This window comes from Ranitomeya variabilis, chromosome 1 (assembly GCF_051348905.1).
Source record: "Ranitomeya variabilis isolate aRanVar5 chromosome 1, aRanVar5.hap1, whole genome shotgun sequence".
Taxonomy (NCBI): domain Eukaryota; kingdom Metazoa; phylum Chordata; class Amphibia; order Anura; family Dendrobatidae; genus Ranitomeya; species Ranitomeya variabilis.
Window position 1 is genome coordinate 617,997,501 of NC_135232.1, and position 15,635 is coordinate 618,013,135.

Sequence of the window (15,635 nt, forward strand, 5' to 3'; positions counted from 1 at the left end):
CAGTCCAGCTTGCTTATATGTGATTTTTCGCTTGCTGGTAGCTCTGGGGTGCAGAGTGCGCCCCTCACATCGTGAGTCGGTGTGGGGGTTCTTGTATTCTCTGCGTGGCTAGTTTTTGATAGGGTTTTTTACTGACCGCACAGATTTCTTGCTATCTTCTGACTATTTAGTGTTAGCGGGCCTCATTTGCTTAAACCTGTTTTCATTTCTATGTTTGTATTTTCCCCTTAACTCACCGTCATTATTTGTGGGGGGCTGTCTAAACTTTGGGGTTATTTCTCTGAGGCAAGTGAGGCTTGCTTTCTCTCTAGGGGTAGCTAGTTTCTCAGGCTGTGAAGAGGCGTCTAGGTTTTTAGGTAACGCTCCACGGCTGCCTTTAGTGTGTGTGGATAGGATCAGGGTTGCGGTCAGTATAGCTCCCACATCCCCAGAGCTTGTCCTAATAGTCTGGTTTACCTATCAGGTCAGTTTTGCTATCCTAACCACCAGGATCCATACGTTATGACCCCAATGGCAGAGGGTCTCAGGAATAATGCTAAGTCAGTAAATACAGAAAACCAGCTCATAGGGCAGTGGTAACTGGGCTGACCATATAACTAATCCTAGCACCACAAATACCAGCAGCCGGGGAACGTTCCTACGTTGATCCTAGACGTCTCGCGCCAGCCGGAGAGCTAAATACCCCTAGAAGGGAAAAGAAAGGCCTCTTGGAAATACCCCAAAAAGTTGGATAGAAGCCCCCCACAAATAATAACGGTGAGGTAAGAGGAAAAGACAAACATAAGAATGAGCTAGGAATTTAGCAAAGAGAGGCCCACTAGCTAATAGCAGAATATAGAAAGATAACTTATATGGTCAGCAAAAAATCCTATCAAAAATATCCACACTGGAAATTCAAGAACCCCCGAACCGTCTAACGGCCCGGGGGGAGAACACCAGCCCCCTAGAGCTTCCAGCAAGGTCAGGAATCAATTTAGTACAAGCTGGACAAAAATGATAGAAAACAAATAACCCAAAAAACAAAGAAGCAAGACTTAGCTTAATTTAGCATGAACCAGGACCAACAACAGGAGCAAACAGAATGTGTCTGATAACACCGATGCCAGGCACTGGACTAAGGTTCAAAGAGGTTTATATAGCAACACCCCTGAAGTAACGACCCAGCTGGGTGCAAACAGAGGGAAGGAAATCCCAGAGTCATGTCACTAGTAACCACTAGAGGGAGCCAAAAAAGTCTAATTCACAACAGTACCCCCCCCCTTAAGGAGGGGTCACCGAACCCTCACCAAGACCACCAGGGTGATCAGGATGAGCAGCGTGAAAGGCACGAACCAAATCGGCCGCATGCACATCAGAGGCAACCACCCAGGAATTATCCTCCTGACCATAACCCTTCCACTTGACCAAATACTGAAGCCTCCGCCTGGAGAGACGAGAATTCAAGATCTTCTCCACCACGTACTCCAACTCGCCCTCAACCAACACCGGAGCAGGAGGCTCAGCAGAAGGAACCACAGGCACAACGTAGCGTCGTAACAAAGACCTATGGAACACGTTGTGAATGGCAAACGAAACCGGAAGATCCAAGCGAAAGGACACAGGATTAAGGATTTCCAATATCTTGTAAGGACCGATGAAGCGAGGCTTAAATTTAGGAGAGGAGACCTTCATAGGAACAAATCGAGAAGACAGCCACACCAAATCCCCAACACAAAGTCGGGGACCCACACCGCGGCGGCGGTTGGCAAAACGCTGAGCCTTCTCCTGTGACAACTTCAAGTTGTCCACCACATGATTCCAGATCTGCTGCAACCTATCCACCACAGAATCTACTCCAGGACAGTCAGAAGGCTCCACATGTCCCGAGGAAAAACGAGGATGGAAACCAGAGTTGCAGAAAAATGGCGAAACCAAAGTAGCGGAACTAGCCCGATTATTTAGGGCAAACTCAGCCAACGGCAAGAAGGTCACCCAATCATCCTGATCTGCCGAAACAAAACACCTCAAGTAAGCTTCCAGAGTCTGATTAGTTCGCTCAGTTTGTCCATTAGTCTGAGGATGAAAGGCAGATGAGAACGATAAATCAATGCCCATCCTAGCACAAAAGGATCGCCAGAACCTGGAAACAAACTGGGATCCTCTGTCAGACACAATATTCTCAGGAATGCGTGTAAACGAACCACATTCTGAAGGAACACAGGAACCAGATCGGAAGAGGAAGGCAGCTTAGGCAAAGGCACCAAATGGACCATTTTTGAAAAGCGATCACATACCACCCAGATGACAGACATACCCCGAGACACCGGGAGATCAGAAATGAAATCCATGGAAATATGTGTCCAAGGCCTCTTCGGGACAGGCAAGGGCAAGAGCAACCCGCTGGCACGGGAACAGCAAGGCTTAGCTCGAGCACAAGTCCCACAGGACTGCACAAATGACCGTACATCCCGTGACAAGGAAGGCCACCAAAATGACCTAGCCACCAGATCTCTGGTGCCAAAAATTCCCGGATGACCTGCCAACACCGAGGAATGAACCTCGGAAATGACTCTGCTGGTCCACTTATCAGGAACAAACAGTCTGTCAGGTGGACAAGAGTCAGGTCTACCAGCTTGAAATCTCTGCAACACACATCGCAAATCAGGAGAAATGGCTGACAAAATAACTCCTTCTTTAAGAATACCAACAGGTTCTGTGACTCCAGGAGAGTCAGGCACAAAGCTCCTTGAAAGAGCATCAGCTTTCACATTCTTTGAACCTGGTAAATACGAGACCACAAAGTCAAAACGGGAGAAAAACAATGACCAGCGGGCCTGTCTAGGATTCAAGCATTTAGCAGACTCGAGATACATCAAATTTTTGTGATCAGTTAAGACCACCACACGACGCTTAGCACCCTCGAGCCAATGACGCCACTCCTCAAATGCCCACTTCATGGCCAGTAATTCCCGATTGCCCACATCATAATTCCGCTCAGCAGGCAAAAACTTCCTAGAGAAGAAAGCACATGGTCTCATTACCGAGCAACCAGGGCCTCTCTGTGACAAAACGGCCCCTGCCCCAATCTCAGAAGCATCCACCTCGACCTGAAAGGGAAGTGAGACATCAGGCTGGCACAAAACAGGCGCCGAAGTAAACCGGCGCTTCAACTCCTGGAACGCCTCCACGGCTACAGGAGCCCAGTTAGCAACATCAGAACCTTTCTTGGTCATATCCGTCAAAGGTTTAACAACGCTAGAAAAATTAGCGATAAAACGACGGTAGAAGTTAGCAAAACCCAAGAACTTCTGAAGACTCTTAACTGACGTGGGTTGAGTCCACTCATGAATAGCTCGGACCTTGACTGGGTCCATCTCCACAGCAGAAGGGGAAAAAATAAACCCCAAAAAGGGAACTTTCTGTACTCCAAAGAGACACTTTGAGCCTTTAACAAACAAGGCATTCTCACGCAAAACCTGAAACACCATCCTGACGTGCTCCACATGTGAGTCCCAATCTTCAGAGAAAACCAGAATATCGTCCAGATAAACAATCATAAATTTATCCAGATACTTCCGGAAAATATCATGCATAAAGGACTGAAATACTGAGGGAGCATTAGAAAGCCCAAAAGGCATCACCAAGTACTCAAAATGACCTTCGGGCGTATTAAATGCAGTCTTCCATTCATCACCTTGCTTAATGCGCACAAGGTTGTATGCACCACGAAGATCTATCTTGGTGAACCACTTGGCACCCTTAATCCGGGCAAACAAGTCCGACAAGAGAGGCAAAGGATACTGAAATTTTACAGTGATTTTATTCAGTAGCCGATAGTCAATACAAGGTCTCAAAGATCCGTCCTTCTTAGCCACAAAAAAGAATCCCGCACCAAGAGGGGAAGAGGATGGACGGATATGCCCCTTCTCCAGAGACTCCTTGATATATGAACGCATTGCGGCATGCTCAGGTACTGACAGATTAAATAATCTTCCCTTAGGAAATTTACTACCTGGAATCAAATCTATGGTGCAGTCACAGTCCCTATGAGGAGGCAGAGCACTGGATCTGGACTCGCTGAATACATCCTGATAATCAGACAAATACTCAGGAACTTCCGAAGGAGTAGAGGAAGCAATAGACACCGGCGGGGAATCAGCATGAATTCCCTGACAGCCCCAACTTGACACAGACATTGCCTTCCAATCCAGGACTGGATTGTGGGTCTGTAACCATGGCAGACCCAAAACGACCAAATCATGCATTTTATGCAGAACAAGAAAACGAATCACCTCCCGATGTTCAGGAGTCATGCACATGGTCACCTGCGTCCAAAACTGCGGTTTATTTTCCGCCAATGGCGTAGCATCAATACCTCTAAGAGGAATAGGATTTACTAACGGTTCAAGAACAAAACCACAGCGCTTGGCAAATGACAGATCCATAAGACTCAGGGCGGCACCTGAATCCACAAATGCCATAACAGGGTAAGAAGACAAAGAGCAAATTAAAGTCACAGACAAAATAAATTTAGGTTGCAAATTACCAATGGCGACAGGACTAACAACCCTTGTTAGGCGTTTAGAGCATGCTGATATAACATGTGTAGAATCACCACAGTAAAAACACAACCCATTCTGACGTCTATGATTTTTCCGTTCATTTCTAGTCTGAATTCTATCACATTGCATTAAATCAGGTGTTTGTTCAGACAACACCACCAGAGGATTAGCGGTTTTGCGCTCCCGCAAACGCCGGTCAATTTGAATAGCAAGCGCCATAGAATCATTCAGACTTGTAGGAATGGGGAAACCCACCATCACATTCTTAATGGCTTCAGAAAGGCCATTTCTGAAATTTGCGGCCAGAGCACACTCATTCCACTGAGTAAGCACGGACCATTTCCGAAATTTTTGGCAATACACTTCAGCTTCATCCTGACCCTGAGAAATAGCCAGCAAGGCTTTTTCTGCCTGAATTTCAAGATTGGGTTCCTCGTAAAGCAATCCGAGCGCCAGAAAAAACGCATCAATATTCGCCAATGCCGGATCTCCTGGCGCTAGCGAGAAAGCCCAATCCTGAGGGTCGCCCCGCAAAAAAGAAATAACAATTTTAACTTGCTGAGCAGAATCTCCAGATGAACGGGGTCTCAGAGAAAGAAACAATTTACAATTATTCTTGAAATTCCTAAACCTAAATCGATCTCCAGAAAACAATTCCGGAATAGGTATTTTAGGTTCAGACATAGGACTACTGGTAACAAAATCTTGTATACCCTGCACACGAGCTGCCAGCTGGTCAACACTTGTAATCAAGGTCTGCACATTCATGTCTGCAGCAAGCACACGCCACTCAAAGGTAAAGGGGAGGAAGAGAAGGAAGGAAAAACGACCCAGCTGGGTGCAAACAGAGGGAAGGAAATCCCAGAGTCATGTCACTAGTAACCACTAGAGGGAGCCAAAAAAGTCTAATTCACAACACCATAACAGCTCCCATTCCCTCAGCGTACCAGGTCAAATTACTAATACTAACCTACAAAGCCATCCATTAACTGTCTCCTTCATATATCTCTGAACTAATCTCCCGATATCTTCCCTCATGTAATCTCTGGTCCTCCCAAGACCTCCTTCTCTCCTCCACACTTATTCGCTCCTTACTCAACTGCCTCCAAGACTACTCCAGAATATGCCCCATCCTCTGGAACTCTTTGCCCCAACACGTCCTACTATCAACCACATTCGGATCCTTCAGACGGAACCTGAAAACCCACCTTTTCAGGAAAGCCTACAGCCGGCACTGACCCCGCTGCCTCCTCACCACTACCGAAGCTACCGCCTCACCAACACCGGAGCTCCTGCAACCCTCAACCTATTGTCTCCTTCCCCACCATCCTGTAGAATGTAAGCCCGCAAGAGCAGGGTCCTCACCCCTCTGTATCAGTCTGTGATTGTTAGTTTGCTTACTGTAAGTGATATCTGTAATTTGTATGTAACCCCTTCTCATGTACAGCACCATGGAACCAATGGTGCTATATAAATAAATAATAATAATAATAACATGCACAGTAGATCACAGTCTGGAGGGTTATTTTACAAACGTGTACATAGTAGTAGTAACATGGCCACCGAACAAGTCCTGGAGGGGAGATATGTGTCATCGCAGTTATTAGCTGCGGTGATGTGAGCTCAGAAGCATGCTACAGCACATACAGTGCTGAGAGAGTTATCAGGCTATTCCTGGGCTGGGTTTTATAAGCAGTTATAAGAAATGGGTGTCAATGACTGCTCACACATGCCCAGGGCCGCCATCAGGGCATTACTGCCCTGACTGGCATATGGGGCCCAGTGGGCAGAGGGGGCCCGCATTGGGCCCCGTCTCATCTGCTCACTGGGCCCCTACTGGCGCTGTGGCAGTATAACGCTATTGACGTGCGGGCCCGCACCCACACATCAATAGTTAACAGCCACCAGCCAATCGAAGGCTGGCAGCTGATGTCAGCCGCAGTGCACACGTCGCTAGCATCTGACGTGATTGTCAGTCGCTGGTGAGTGCGCACTTCAGCTGCATGGAGGGAGCTTCGCCGCTGGAGCATGGCCAGGTAAGAAGAACTGGGTTTTTGTTTTTTTTTGAGAGTGACGATCTGGGGGGCCCGGGGCTGAATGCTGGACACAGTGGGGGCAGAATCCTGGACACAGTGGGGCAGAATGTTGGACACAGTGGGGGCAGAATCCTGGACACAGTAGGGGCAGAATCCTGGAGCAGAATGCTGGACACAGTGGGGGCAGAATCCTGGACACAGTGGGGCAGAATGCTGGAAAAACTGGGGCAGAATGCTGGACACAGTGGGGGCAGAATCCTGGACACAGTGGGGGTAGAATACTGGACACAGTGGGGGCAGAATCCTGGACACAGTAGGGGCAGAATCCTGGACACAGTAGGGGCAGAATCCTGGACACAGTGGGGCAGAATCCTGGACACAGTGGGGGCAGAATCCTGGACACAGTGGTGGCAGAATCCTGGACACAGTGGGGCAGAATCCTGGACACAGTGGGGCAGAAGCCTGGACACAGTGGGGCAGAATGTTGGACACAGTAAGGGCAGAATCCTGGACACAGTGGGGGCAGAATCCTGGACACAGTGGGGCAGAAGCCTGGACACAGTGGGGCAGAATCCTGGACACAGTGGGGCAGAATGTTGGACACAGTGGGGGCAGAATCCTGGACACAGTAGGGGCAGAATCCTGGAGCATAATGCTGGACACAGTGGGGGCAGAATCCTGGACACAGTGGGGCAGAATGCTGGACACAGTGGGGCAGAATGCTGGACACAGTGGGGTCAGAATCCTGGACACAGTGGGGGCAGAATCCTGGACACAGTGGGGGCAGAATCCAGGACACAGTGGGGGCAGAATCCTAGACACAGTGGGGCAGAATCCTAGACACAGTGGGGGCAGAATCCTGGACACAGTGGGGGCAGAATCCTGGACACAGTAGGGGCAGAATCCTGGACACAGTGGGGCAGAATCCTGGACACAGTGGGGCAGAATCCTGGACACAGTGGGGCAGAATCCAAGACACAGTGGGGGCAGAATGCTGGACACAGGGGGGGCAGAATGCTGGAGACACTGGGGGCAGAATGCTGGAGACACTGGGGGCAGAATGCTTAACACACTGGGGCAGAATGCTGGACATAGTGGGGCAGAATGCTGGACACATTGGGGCAGAATGGTGGACACACTGGGGGCAGAATGCTGGAGATACTGGGGGGCAGAGTGCTGGAGATACTGGGGGCAGATTGCCAATACGGGCATGATTAAAGACACGGGGCAGAATGAAAGACATGGGGGCATGTTTGGAGACACTGGGGGCAGGATTGGAGACAGATCGTGCAGGATCATGGGGCAGGTGGATACGATAGAGACAGATGGGGCAGGATGGGGAGATCATATGGGGCAGAATGGATACTCATGAGGGAAGGATGGGAGAACATATGGCTGAAGCCAGGAATGAAACACACGGGGCCAGGATGGGGAATTTTATTATCATTGGGGCTAATTAAGGGATATTATTACTGCAGTCATGTATTTATTTTATTTTTTGAGTATACTGTTTTAAATGGGAGGGGGGCGGTCTTGTTACTGTAGAGAGTGACACTATGTTGCTTTTTTTTCTTCATGTAGTGTAGTGTAGAAGTTGGGAAAAATTAAGTAATGTGTTCTGCAAGCAGAGCTCGAGATAACTGTGTTATTTCCTGCAGAGACGAGCCCTGGCTGGAAGAAGTGATGGTGGTCTGTGCTGGATGAAAGATGAAAAACAAAGATGAAGGACTTCACCTAGAGACGTCACTGGTGAGCCAGTGTGTTACCTGTACACTGATGCTATACACTGTATACTATATACAGAGGTCCTGTGTATAATGTCGCCAGTGATCACTGTATTAACTGTACACGGACACTGCATACTAAGTACAGATCTCCTGTGTATAATGGCACTAATGGTAATAGTATTGTGGTTTTTTAAATTACTGATCAGTATTGTAGTATTCAGTCACTATGTAGTGGTAATATGTGGTCTGGACATGGTGTTGCGGTATTTGTCCCTTGTATGTGCTATTTGGTCACTTTGTGGTGGTAATATGTGGTATGGACATGGTGTTGTGGTATTTGTCCCTTGTATATGATATTATTCGATCACTGTGGTGGTAATATGTGGTCTGGACATGGTGTAGCGGTATTTGTTCCTTGTATGTGTATATATTATTGGTCATTTTAAAAATTGAAAAATAAATAAAAATATACCTAAATTGTATTGCATATTTTAACAAATATATTTAATAGGTTACAGCAGAGTGGGACCCGGCCAAAAGTGTCTACTGTATTATGGTGGCAGCTTAAAAAATCTTTTGGCTAAAAAGTTGCCGGCTATATGTGTGATCTGGTGATGGGAACTGTTAATGTGTGATAGGTGAGAAGTAGAGTTTTTCCAAGAGAGAACGGTGGGACTGTGGACAGTTCGAGGGGTGGAGCGTGGAGGCGGGGCTGGGGTGGAGCCTGGGCGGAGTCTCAAGGGGGCCCAAAAAAATTGCCAGTATGGGGCCCCAACATTTCTAGTGGCAGCCCTGCATATGCCTACCCCAGGAGCGCTATTTTGCAGATAAAATGGAGAAAGAATTTCTCATTCAGCGTCAGGATCTGGAGACATGTAGATCTCCAGTGTGTTTTTCTGTGCTAAGGCCTAAAAGAACCAGACACTATCCTGAGTGGACCGCTATATGTTGTTGAGTTTTCACTTTCTACTGGCTGTTCTTTTGTTTTGCTATCCTGAGGAGTTTATGAAGTTTAAATAAACTTGCCTGGACATTTCAGCAATACCGCTGTCTGTGTCTACCTCAATTGCAGCTGAGTGAGTACATACTTCTACATAGTACACAGAAGCCAGTATTTAAGGGGTGCTTAGTGCTTACTCACTAGTATTTATATATATATACTTATCTTACTGGTGTGGAGGTAGCAGAGCTTTCGGATCCCGGAGGCAGCTTTTTGATTAGCAGTGTATACCGCATCTCCTGGGAATACTGTCTTACTTCCATTATTTCCCCACTACTTAGGGTAAGGGTCGGGTGGGTGAATAATGAGTGTTATGGGGGCTTACACCACATCCAATGATTTCAGAAGAGACTGATATACCATTCACACCTCTTCGATCTCCGGATTATATATACACCATTCCAATGAGGGCTCTTAAGGGAAAAAACCCTTTTCAAGTTCGGATTATCTGTTAAAGGTCACAATCATTTATTTTCTCTAAAGGAAAGGTCAATTAATCGACGTGACCCTGCAATTAACACTCCGCGCTAACACACATTTACATAAGAACTCCAGGCAGCATCATTATTATCAATGTAGGTGATTGTTACTGTAGATTTCTATACTTTATTATGGCAATTATCAAGCACATTGTCAATGACTGCATCAGACCTTTCCATATTGACTCATTCAAGTTTCCCTAGAATTTCCATTATTGTTCTTGTAGTGCTTACTTGGGCTTCCTCATGGGAAGATGTTGGCATGTCTGATCCTAATCCATTCACATCTATTGTAGGTTGTTTAGTTCTTTAGCCTAAGGCTAAATCTACAGCTTTGTGAATAATCGGTCAATAGAAATCTTTGCTGTGGCATTTTATCTGTCACATACCGCCTGATGGTGATAAAGTAAGTGGCCATACACGCACAATCTGATTAAACCTTGTGTCATTAACAGAGCTGCGAGACTCTGTATTATTAGTGTTAGACTGGAGACAGACAGGAGACAGTATATAGATGGAAATAGATGAGATGTAGAAGGATACATATTCGGACAATTGAGATATATCTTAAATATATGAGGTTGATATATGAGATACATATTAGAGTGATAAACAGATAAAAAGACAGAAAACAATCAATAGGTAAGATGGATGGAGAAGAAATAACTATAGATGACAGATAAAAATGAGCATACAGGTGAGCAGGTAGGATGGATATAATATGTAAAGAAGGTGGGCAGGACTTCAAATAAATGGTGCACAAAATGTGGGTATGGACCAATAGATACAGGAAGATATATACAGAAAGATAGATAATAGATCTGGAATAGATAGAGAATAGATTGATGATACCTAGATAGATAGATAGATAGATAGATAGATAGATAGATAGATAGATAGATAGATAGATAGATGATATAGAGTAGATAGATGACCACAAAAGAAAAAGACAAAAGCAGCACCAGCATAGTAGGATGGGTGCTATGCCTCCCAGGTATTTATCAACCCTTCAATACAGTCCAAAAAATAATAGAGGCAGCACATCAATAAAAGATGAAAAATATGTGCTATTTAATAGCCCATGTGGCGATGTTTTGGTTCAAAAGTGTGAACCTTGGGCTATTAAATTGCACATATTTTCATCTTTTATTGGTGTGCTGCCTCCATTATTTTTGGACTAGATAGATAGAAAGTATATAATATATAGATAGATGTAGATAGATAATAGATGATAGATAGATAATAGATAAATGATAGATAAAAGATATATAGATGATAGATAGATAGATGACAGATTATAGAGATGATAGATAATAGATGATAGATAGATAAATAAATAGATAATAGATAGATAATAGATAGACAATATATAGATGATACATAGATAATATATACATAGATGATAGATATATAATAGATAGATAATAGATAGATGATAGATTATAGATAGATAATAGTGGTGATAGATAATAGATAGATAATTGATAGATAAATAAATAATACAGGATAGATAATAGATAATGCATAGATGATAGATAATAAATAGATAGTAGATAGAAAATAGATGATAAATAGATAGCTGACAGATAATATATAGCTGATAGGTCATGGATAGTGATGATAGATAATAGATGATAGATAATGGATAGATAATAGATAGATAATAGCTACATAGATAGATGATAGATAGAAGATAGATACATAGATAATAGATGCATAAATGATAGATACTAGATAGATAATAGATAGATAGATAATAGTTAAATCAATAATACGTAATAGATAATACATAGATGATAGTGATGAGAGAAATAATAAACAGCTAGTAGATAGAAAATAGATGATAAATAGCTAGCTGATAGATAGATAATAGATAGTGATAGATAGTGAAAGATAGATGATAGATAGAAAATGGATAATAGATAATAGATGATAGATTGATGATGATAGATATAGATAGATAAAACATATATGACTTTCCATCCACTATATATGTAAAAGATGAGGCCATTGAAAAGTAAGACTAGCCCTGAGTCTTCTCCCAGCAGTGCCCCCCAGACAGCACACAGACCTGTTGCTCCATACTTACACAGGGGAGAGGATCCAATCTGCTAGAACGCCCTTTGTGCTGGATCCGGGCTGCAGACTCCAGTAGACACAGGTAGTAAATCTGCAGCTGATCACTGGGAGAGGGATCAGGGTCTTCCTGTGACACCAGTCACTAATTCTGGAGCTCCGCTTCCTACAAGGACCTGTCACTGGAGAGCTGTAGATGGAGGAACAGCCACAGGTTCTCCTCTTACCGAACAATCACTTTGCTGTGAGACTTGTCTGTCAATGCCTGGCTGCATATAGTGCGATCAGGGAATAGCCCAGCCCTGTGCTAGTGATGTATGTACAGAAAGCAAGGTACAAGACGACCCCGAGCACAGCCCCCTCTCACACACTGGGAGTACAAGGAGCTGTCCACTGCTCAGGTGCTGAACTCTTTCTTTTTATCCTTCACAAATTGCATTAAACTTTTTTTTTTTTTTTTCATTTTTAAACTAGAAATGTGATCTGAATAAATTTTATCAATAGTGTTGATTTTTTATTTTCCAACATTTATAAAGAAAGTAGGTGTGTTTTACAAAGTGCATGGATCCTTACTCCTTGTCGCCCAACAATGAGTACAGGGGCAACAGAGACTTCTTATGGTGTGTGCAGTCTCCTTGTATATAGCAAATATCAAAAGTCTGACCTTCACTTCCAAACAGAATATTGGTCTATACAGATGCCTACTGAGAGCCATCTCAATAACTAACAAATAAAATACCTCTATAGCATGTAAACATTAAAGGGAACCTGTCACCCCCAAAATGGCTGGTGAGGTAAGCTCACCGGCATCAGGGGCTTATCTACAGCATTCTGTAATGCTGTAGATAAGCCGCCAATGTTAGATTATACTCACCCAGGGGCGGTCCCGCTGCAGTCAGGTCGGATGGGTGTCTCAGGTCCGCTCCGGCGCCTCCCATCTTCATTCCATGACGTCCTCTTCGGGTCTTTACGCCGCGGCTCCGGCGCAGGTGTACTTTGTCTGCCCTGTTGAGGGCAGAGCAAAGTACTGCAGTGCGCAGCTGCCGGAAAGGTCAGAGAGGCCCGGCGCCTGCGCACTGCAGTACTTTGCTCTTCCCTCAAAAGGGCAGACAAAGTACGCCTGCGCCGGAGCCGCGGCGTAAAGACCCAAAGAGGACGTCATGGAACGAAGATGGGAGGCGCCGGAGCGGACCGAATACACCCATCCGACCGGACCGCAGCGGGACCGCCCCTGGGTGAGTATAATCTAACATTGGCGGCTTATCTACAGCATTACAGAATGCTGTAGATAAGCCCCTGATGCCGGTGAGCTTACCTCACCAGCCATTTTGGGGGTGACAGGTTCCCTTTAAATGTATGACATTTTAATTGCATTACTGCTACAGCAAAAAGGTTCCCAGCAAAAGATCGCCATGGTGTTGGCTACTGAGCATGCATGAGCATGCGTGAATTGGCCAAATTATGTTCTAAGTATCTTCTTTTTTTTTTTTTTCTAGAGCAGTAATGCAATTCCAATGTTATATATTTCATATTTACATGCTTTAGCATTACAGAGTGTAACTTTATTTGTTAGTCTTTGTATATAGCAAACACAGTAGTACTCATTAGTGACTGATGAGAGAGCGTGCTCACCACTGCTTGATATTCGATAGAACATCAGGGTGCTCAGATATGCTCATTACTCGATTGAGTATCGCTGATGCCATGCTTTATTCCCTACCCCAAATGTTTTGCACCTGTTAGACAGCCAATGAACATGCGGGGATTGCTTTCCATACACGGTAATGTATGTTCCAAACATCTGCTTCCATGCCTCCTCTGGACCATCCAGATGGTCATTGGTGAACTTCAAACAGGCCTGGACATGTGCTGGCATGAGCAGGGGACCTTATGTGCTCTGGATGATTTTAATCCATGACGGCGTAGTGTGTTACTAACAACAATGTTTGAGACTGTGGTCCTATCTTTCTTCAGGTCATTGACCAGGTCCTCCCATGTAGTTCTGGGCTGATTCCTGACCTTTTCTCAGAATCATCCTTACCCCACGAGGCAAGATCTTGCAGGGAGCTCTAGACCGAGGAAGATTGATAGTCATCTTGTGATTCTTCCATTTTCTAATAATTGTGGCAACAGTTGTTGCCTTCTCACCAAGCGGCTTGCCTATTGTCCTGTAGTCCATCTAAGGCTTCTTTCACACTTCAGTTGTTTGGCGTCAGTCACTTCCGACATAGTGACGGATCGACGGATCCGTCACAATTGTTGAGAAAACGGTTCTAACGGATCCGTTTTTTTGACGGATCCGTTACTTGGGGGTTGTCTGGGAAAAGTATCTACTTTTTGGAGCATGCACAATTGTGAAAACGGATTGGGGCGACGGATCCGCCGAAATGACGGTCGCGACGGATCCGTCGCCCATAGGCGGCCATTCTATGGAATGACGGACGCGACGGATCCGCCGTGAACCGTCATTTCGGCGTTGACAAAAAACGTTTCAATGTCCGTCTATGTGTAGACAACGTCCGCCAAATTTCGACAGATCCGTCGCATGACGGATGGAATGGACGACCATCCGTCACAATCCGTCGCCAATGCAAGTCTATGGGAAAATAACTGATCCGCCAAAAAAAAATGACGGATCCGTTATTTGAGGAAACTGGCGGTTTTAGACTGACACCAAACAACTGAAGTGTGAAAGAGGCCTAACCTTGTGCAGGTCTACAATTTTGTCCCTGGTGTTCTTAGATAGCTCTTTGTTCTTGGCCATGATGTAGAGGTTGGACTGTGATTGATTGAGTGTGTGGACAGGTGTCTTTTACTGTATACAGGTAACAAGCTCAAACAGGTGCAATTAATACAGGTAATGAGTGCAGAGTAGGAGGGCTTCTTACAGAAAAACTAACAGGTATGTGAGAGCCAAACTTCTTGATAGTTAGTAGATGATCAATAATTATTTTGTGCAATAAAATGCAATATAATTATTTCAAAATCATATAATGTGATTTTCTGGTTTTCATTTTTAGATTCTGTCTCTCACAGTTGAAGTGTACCTACAATAAAAATTACAAACCTCTCCATTCTTTGCAGGTAGGAAAACTTGCAAAATCTGCAATGTATCAAATACTTATTTTCCCCACTATATAGGCAGGGTTTAATATTGCTATTGCAGTACTTGTATACAGCTCCTGCACCATTACAAGAAAAGTCCTTTTCAGAGCTACATATTTTCTTTTCACTATTAATACTGGAAAGTTTGCAGGCATATATTAAATACCTAATTTAAAATGCTCAAAGCGTGCAGTAAGGGATAGAGAAGTGGGCATGCTGATGATGATGCTGCCATGGGCCAGATGAAACTCTGCATGCGGCAGTAGAACAACAAACACACTCATCCACAAGACCTAGCTACTGTCTCAATTTGCAGGAGGGTGCAGGACACCAGTCTTGAAGCCAGAACATTGAAAGCAGGTGGTTGGTTGGATGGCAGATAATCCTTCCAGTATGCTTACCAGCACCTCTCTTCCAAACGCTCCAGTCTCACTAGCCAAGAGTCTGAACCACATAATCCTCACCCTGATTCTCCTTCTCACTATGGAGAGTCCCAGGAGACAAATGATCCCATACTCTGGCACTCCAAGGGGCTCTTTTCATTTCCATTTATTGATTCTGACTTCATGCCATGCACGTTTCAAGAGCGACATGACGAGATCATGTGTAGTAATGTCAAAATATTTGAGCAGCCACAGTCAGAAGAAGATGACAGTGGGCAACAGCAATTA

At 44.8% G+C, this 15,635-nt stretch overlaps 1 protein-coding gene across 1 annotated transcript in view; it reads right to left on the minus strand.

Annotated features, from left to right (window-relative positions):
• LOC143811001 (prolactin-releasing peptide receptor-like) overlaps positions 1–12,126 on the minus strand; it is a 53,217-nt gene extending 41,091 nt beyond the window's left edge. The window contains exon 1 of the mRNA XM_077293189.1: positions 11,873–12,126. The gene's annotated coding sequence lies outside the window, so the exon portion shown is untranslated. The remainder of the gene's footprint in view (positions 1–11,872) is intronic.
• Positions 12,127–15,635: the final 3,509 nt, after the last annotated feature.